Here is an 8106-nt window from a genome sequence, read left to right as displayed (position 1 = left end):
GTTGTATCAAGCCGTCTACTAATTGTTTGCTTCCTAGTCGAAGACATCGCTGAAAGAAAACAAGGTGAATATTAAAGATGAACACTTACGACTCAACTCTATGCACGATCTAGATTCAACAAGAAGGTAAACAACCCTAGATGTCATGTAGCCTCCTGATTATAAATGTGGCGTGCTACACATCCATAATCGAGACTCTACTAGACACGACTCACAGACAATCCCTAGGATAGACTGGCTTTAATACCAAGTTTGTCACGACCCAAACTGGAGGGCCATGACTAGCACCCGGCCATACTTACCGAGCACCAACATACATTTTATCTAACCTTCTTTATTATCTTTTAGGGCTGACGAGATCAATATAAATGGTAGACATGGGTCGTGGACAACCAGCAATAAAATATGATGGCATGAACATACATAACATGGGATGACTAGACAATCTAGAAACTATATATAAGGTACGAGCTACCACGCTACCATGAGAGACTATACAACAAAAACCAGCCGACAAGGCCTACCAAACTATACATGAGTCGACACCTGTCTATGAGCCTCTAAAGGAACATAAGTGTTGCAACATAGCCGGAACAGGGCCCCGACATACCCATAATGTCTATAACAAAAATGCATACCAAGACCACGGCAAGTCTGAAGAAGGGATCTCGCCAATCACCGCTGAACTGACAGCCTACTATGGTGGGGGAGCTGCGCCTGCATGTTTATCAGGACCTGCATCACGACATGCAGCGTCCACAAATAAAAGGACGTCAGTACGAATAAAGTTCTGAGTATTTAAGGCAGGGAACCATAAGTACGAACAGTAATGTAAGCAGGGATAAAGAATAAACAACCTGTAACATCTGGGTACCTCTGAGGGCTACTGACATGAAATGCGTGATACATATGTATATATACATAAACTTTTAAAACATACGCCTCTGTGGGCATCATCATCATCATATCGTACCCGACCGTAATAGGCTCGGTAAAAACGTACCCGGCCATCATAAGGCTCGGTAGAATCGTACCCGACCACGTGGAGCTCGGTAAAACCCAACTAATCAGTGGTTGCACAATAGGTGCCATACCCGGCCGTCTATAGTGCGGCTCGGTAGAGTAAAATAGATACATATATATAATGCATGCTCGACTCATGGACTCACGTTCTAAACCTTTCGGAGTGACGTAAGGTCGGTATCCTGTGTACACGTTATTAGGACTAACTCTTCACCATGAACCTTATAAGAATCAGGAAGTACCAATAACATTGATAACATAAGAATAAGAGAAGCAACATCAACATCATTCGTTCCATAAGAGGGGAAACAATGTAAGTACTGCTAGCTTCTAAGAGTAGAGTATCTTTGGAAGCTCGTTCATTACATTATGTACAATCGGAGTCGTGCAAAGGAAGGAAAGGGATAGCCTCACATACCTTGTATATACTGCCCCAATCTCAAGCTATGCAATTTTAACGACTCCTTAGTCTACAATAAGAGAAACTATACTATAGTTATCATTCAAGCGTCATAACTATTATGTATCGACCACAACCTATTTTACGATGAAACGGACAACACCTCCCCTATATTTATGACTTCACACAATTCCAAACAATCACCAAAAAGCCTAAACAACATCAATAATAATCATATTGAGCCTCCCAAAATAGTCCACGCACAAGCTAATCACTTCATACATACGATGGCCACCGTAGTCGTGTCAAACGACCCGGAAATATTATGAAGAACTACCAGCCCACAACCCTACATCTATATGGTGTTTCTCCACACCCTTCCTCCTCCAAAACTCCACAAAACAGTAGTAAAACACGCAGCCCAACAGCAACACCAAAAACAGTCCATAAAACAGTTCGCTACAAGTGAATAACTCGAACTCACGGCTTGCGATCACCGTCCCGTGAGTTCTTACATGTATAGAACGAATTACCATGAATTCACAGCAGAATAAATGTATGAAAGATAACAGTAAACTTTACTTGTTGGATAACTCAGCCCTTATCTTGGTTCTTCAAACTCTAGGGTTTACCCCCAATTTGAACTTGAAAGAGAGGGAAAATCAATTAGGGTTTGTGGATAATTTTTGGGAGGAAGTTCGTAGGGGTTTAGGTCTGGTTATTTGTGAAATATAATGAGGGATATATTGCAGAAGATAAGCCTTTTAATGGGCTCTTTGTCTGACCCGAAATTGCCTATTTTTGTGCTCATTAAACCAAGTAGGTGACCCACCTACTTGTTACCTAGCAGCTTGTGCAGTCTCGCACAAATATCTATATCTCTCTACTCCAATGCCGTATTGATAAAAGCTTTAATGCGTTGGAAACTAGACTCATAGATCTTCAATTTGGTGGGTAGATCACTCCTTAATTCCAAGTATATCAGGAGGAAAGCTTAATAACAGTTGACCTAAAGTTTAAGTAAAACTATGAACCTAAGTTGCAACAACTCTTGTCGACTTTTGTTTCATAACTCGTTTGACTTCAAGACTATGATACGGATATTTTATGATTCATATACCTTAGAATATGACCTCTTGAGAGTATTAAGCACCCCTAGGTTTACCCAAAAATACGGCTGATAACATCCTTGTTTCGTTTAACTTCTAGTACTTGTTAACCACCCTTATACACCTATGTATCATTTAAGACCAATAGGATTAACCTCTTATCATCTTAAAGATAATCTCTTCATGGATTTACGTCGACGACCTTATGGCATGAACTAACGTATGTGAATATGCATTGTAACATGTTGGCAAAAGGCGACTAGGGAATGGAGGCCCTATGTCTAAAAACTCAACTCAGGGATTGGAGCCCTAATGTTGGTAAAAGGTGACTAGGGAATGGAGGCCGTATGTCTAAAAACTCAACTCAGGGATTGGAGCCCTAATGTTGGTAAAAAGGAGACTAGGGAATGCAGGCCCTATGTCTAAAAAACTCAATTCAGGGATTGGAGCCCTAATGTTGGTATAAAGGCAACTAGGGAATGGAGGCCCTATGTCTAAAAATCTCAACTCAGGGATTGGAGCCCTAATGTTGGTAAAAGGCGACTAGGGAATGGAGGACCTATGTCTCAAAACTCAACTCAGGGATTGGAGCCCTAATGTTGGTAAAAAGGCGACTAGGGAATGGAGGCCCTATGTCTAAAAACTCAACTCAGGGATTAAAGCCCTAATGTTGGTAAAAAGGCGTAAAAGATTGAGGCTGGGAATCCTAAGTTATCAATTTTTTTTGGATTTTCTTTTTATTTCACTATTTTTTTTATTTCAATTTTCATTTCATTTTTTTTCTTTCTTTTTTTTAGTAAAAATGCAGGAAAGAATTTGGAGGAAACTTCCCTGTTGGGTTGATTCCTTGCTGCAAAGCTGTTTCAGCACTTGCGCATTTCTTTTCCTTTTTGGTTGCACCTACTTCTTGCACGGTTGCTTGGATTGCACCTGTTTCAATTTTTCAAACAAAGAACAATTGTTAGTTTGAAACGGTAGTTGGTTTTGTGGCATTGCTTGTTTCGATCACTTGTTCTGGGCCCAACTCTTTGGTGAGAACCTCTGCTGCTTGCTGGTTTTTCTGAAGACTGATCTCTCTCTCAAGACCGAGGAACTCTACTTTTCAAGATTTCTCATGACGGCTCACCCGTATGTGGCTTTAGCCTTTTCACTTTATTCTGCCTCTAAAGGCTTTTGACTTCGGATTTCTTTTTCATTTTCCGTAACTTTGATTTCAGAGCATCGGCCATCATGGCCAGTCGGGATCAACTTGATGCAACCGCTGAGGCTGGGAACTTTTCTTCGGGCTTGGCTTTTGTTAGGCAGAACCCTATAAAACCAATATTGCCACCTTTTCTTTGTATTAATTTCGGAAACAGAGTTAGACCGAAAGGGATTCAAGGAAAAGTAAACATGAGGCAAGAAAATGAATTTAAAGAGAAGTGTCCCTTTCGGGAGGAAGGAAGGACTTATCTGGGGTGCATGCAGACTTCAATAGACATGACATGCTTCTTGGACTGGATTCCTGATCCGCACAACCATCCCAACTTCTCATAAACTCATTGTGACCCACACTTCCAAACCGAGAAGCCTTGCCAGGACTCTAATGGTGGTGACGGGTGTCTTCTTTTCGATCGACGGCGCCCTTTGCGGGTTTTCGCCAATCGACCTCTCTCATTTCTCTTCTCACCGTCGCCTTATAGTGCTCTTTACGAGTTTTCACTAACCAGGCTCTCTCATTTTCAATTTCTTTGCTCACAATTGCCTTACGGTGCCCGTAGGTTTTCACCAATAAGACTCTCTCATTTTATTTCTCTCATCCTGATTGTATCGGATCCAAACAACTGTGTTCTCTGATTTCGAAACCTTTTGCCGATTGATCGGAAGGACTTGAACAAGGTTTGGGTAAAGGATTGGATCGAATTACAACTTTGTAACCGTTCGGGCGAGATCACCGCTGAGCCATTATAACATCTGCCCCAGTTTCACTCTTTTGGGGGGGGGGGGGAACTGGATTTTTATTTTGTTGTGACTGAACCCCAGGGAGAGGCTTCCTACGTATCCTTTCGGAATCAAGTCAAACGTAGTTCAGGAAACTTTTGTTTTTGGTTTTCTTTTTCCTTCTGTTTTGTTTTCTTTCTTTTTCTTTCCCTTTTTCCTCTTTCTTTTTCATCTTTTCTCTTCTTCTTTTTTCCATTTTCTTCCCTTTTTTTTCTTTTTCTTTTTTTTTTCTTTTTTTTTCATTTCATTTTTCAATAACACTTCCAGGTTCCAAAGAGGGTAATCAAAGAATGGGAGCCATCTCAAAGGGTTTGCAAAGGGTTGATAGTGTTTGGGTAGCGAGAATGAAAGTATTCGTCATCCCAATCGGAGAATATTAGAACTATACGGAGGATCCAACATAGTATCTTTTAACTGCATTTGCATTGGCAATTGTTTGAGGGACATTTCCTTCGGGGTGTCCCAAGTACAACGCACTCTTTTGGCAGTACTCTTGTTGCAATGTATGGAACTTTCCACTCTGGAACCAATTTTCCTTCATCTGTTCCAACTCTTTATTTTATTTCCTCAAACATATCTTCTTTGCATTTCGACTCTTGATTCATTATTTCGAAGTCTGACAGCGTTTTGGGATCTGGGTATGAAGTCCGCAAGCATGTCATGTTATTGAAATCTGCATTTAACAGAACTGAAAAGAGAATAAGAAAAATGAAAAGATTAGGAAAAGAGACATTCCTGGACAATGAAATATTAATTTCATTTGATTTTTTTTGATTTTTTGATTGACTTTTTGATTTTTTTTCCAGTTTTTGAGATAGAAGGGTTTACATCGGAAAGTAAGACAATAAAGTAAAATATCCGGATCACACCCTGAGATAATCCGGACGCAGAAAGGACAGCAAGATTGGCTACCGAGGCTCCCGTCTGATGGGAAACTTTCATGCTTGGCGACCTTTTTGTGGCTTTCCTTCTGGCCGCATAGGGAGGCGGTGCCACGGCATAAGAAGCATCTTGAAGGGGATAATAGTGTGGTGGGACGATAGGAGGCACATATGATCGGCTGAATGACCTGCGGGCCCCCCCTCGAGCTTGAGACCATCATGACTCCTTCTTCAAACCCATTTCTGTTCATCAAACCCTTCAAACCATTCTGAGCAGCCTGTGATGTGGCCTTAAAGGCAGCATGACTCAAGATTCGGCCCGTTTTTAGACTGTTTTCAACCATTTCCCCAATTTTGATAGCCTCAGCGAACGACTTACCCACAGCAGACATCATGTTCTGGAAGTAGTCAGCCTCTTGGGCCTGCAGAAAGACTGTGACCATTTCAAATTCGTCCATCGGAGGCTTTACCCTCGCAGATTGCTCTCGCCATTTGACAGCATACTCACGGAAGCTTTCCGCGGTTTTCTTTTTCAAATTGGACAAAGCGTTTCTATCGGGAGCGATGTCCACATTATACTAGAATTGGCGGACAAAATCTCGGGCCATATCATCCCACACGTGCCAATGAGCAATTTCTTGATCCGTATACCACTCAGAAGCTATTCCGGTGAGGCTTTCCCCAAAATAGGCCATTAGTAGCTCCTCTTTTCCACCAGCGCCCCTCAACTGGTTACAGTATCATTTCAGATGAGCGACCGAGTTTCCATGCCCGTCGTACTTTTCAAATTTTGGCATCTTGAAGTCCACTGGCAAGTGGACATGGGGAAACATACAGAGGTCAGAGTATGAGACACTCTTTTGGCCACTCAGACCTTGCATGTTTTTCAAGCTTTGTTCCAGGCTCTTCATCTTCCGAGCAATTTCCTCTTGCTCGGGATTTTTAACAACCTTTTCTTGCTCCACCGAGAGATTATATCGCGGAGGTTGAGTGAAAGAGTACGGGGTCACATATGTTATATCCGATTGAAGTTGTGGACCCTGAAAGGTGAACATTGGAGGTGGTGCCCTTGGAGTCGGTGCCTGGGGGCGAACCGCAAAAGGCATGTCAGGATCCTTGGAGGGCATTGGAGGGTGCCCGCATGGGATGAGCGGGTTGGGCACAGGGACAGTGGTAACCTGACCTGACCTGGGGATTAATTCAGGGAATCCAGGGATTGCACTTGGCGGTTGCCTACCATTAGACCAGGCGTCCCACATTTCCCATATGCGGAGACGCAACATCTTATTCTCTTCAACAGCTGCTGATTCTAGCTGTAGAATAGCTGATGCCGGGCTATCCTCAGGACCTATGATTGGTAGATTGCTTGAGGAGGCCATCTGTGCCTTTGGATCTTGTGAAGGAGGGGAGGCCGGACTACCAACAAAACCAACCACCAAAACCTGGCTAGTTTGCACATCCAACAACCTTGTTTGTTTTGAAACATTTAACATATAGGAAATCGCATGTTCGGATGCAATGCACCTAACAGTTAAACGCTTCTACCATGTGTTTGAACGGTTGCATGTTTCATCCCGGCCTTAACTAACTTTTTCATTATGGACCTCTTTTCTTCATCTTTGTTTCTCTCTAATCACTCTTGATTTTTTGTTTTGTTTTTGCCGCTCTTTTATTTTTTGGCACTCTCTTTTTCTTTTTTTTGTTTGTCACTCTTTTATTTCTGTCACTCTTTTTTTTCCTTCTTTTTTTCACTATTTTTCTTTTTCCCTTTTTCACTCAATTTTGCTTTCTTTTTTTTTCAGTTTATTTTTCACTCAATTTATTTTATAGCTATGATCGAATCCGATGGGGATTGCCTACGTATCATGACCCCGCATGAATCAGATCTTGCATAGTTCGGGAAGATAGAGAATGGAGTAAGCAAACTAACTCTTTTTTTTTACTTTATATAAAAACCATGAAAGCTTTAAGGCAAAAGAAAGACATTATTGATTTTTGATTCCTTTTTTTATTTTCTTTTTTATTTTTTTTCGAAAGAAATGCTTTAAGAAAAATGTTTTGAATTTCTGAGCTTTTAATTATTTACAAAAGTACTTCTAAAGACAAGCAAAAATATTTTTTGGACTTCAATTTTTTTTCAATTTTTTTTATTGACATTTATTAAAGAAAGACATCTAAGGAGTACTTTTTTTTTGGATTTTTTTTTCTGATTTTTGTTGGATTTTTATTTTTGGAAAAATACTTCAAAATGAAGGAATCCCGTATTTTGGATTTTGATTTTTATTGATTATTCTTTTTTCACATGAAAGACATTAGAAAGAAGGAAACCATTTTTTTTAGTTTAAAAACTACTTTTACTTTTTTTTTTTGAATTTTCTAAGGAATAATTTTTAAAGAAGGAACTAAAGGAAAATATTTTTGTATTTTTGAAAATTGGGGTCGGAACCAATGAGGTTTGCCTACGTATCTCACATCCGGGAAGAATCAGACCCGCGTAGTTCGGTAAGATTGGGAAATAAAGGAAATAAACTAAAGCTTACTTATTTTTCTTTTTTTTTTAAATTTTAGAAAGAAAAACTTATAAAGAAGAAAGAAAATACTTTTTGATTTCAATTTTTTTTTTTTAGGATTTTCAAAAGAAAAACTTCTAAAGAAGAATGAAAATATTTTTCGGTTTTTTGGACTTTTATGTTAAAATTGTGTAAGTAAAGAC

Source organism: Nicotiana attenuata, chromosome 6 (genome assembly GCF_001879085.1).
Source record: "Nicotiana attenuata strain UT chromosome 6, NIATTr2, whole genome shotgun sequence".
NCBI lineage: Eukaryota > Viridiplantae > Streptophyta > Magnoliopsida > Solanales > Solanaceae > Nicotiana > Nicotiana attenuata.
The sequence above is the reverse complement of the archived record's forward strand: the minus strand, read 5'-3'. Positions refer to the sequence as shown.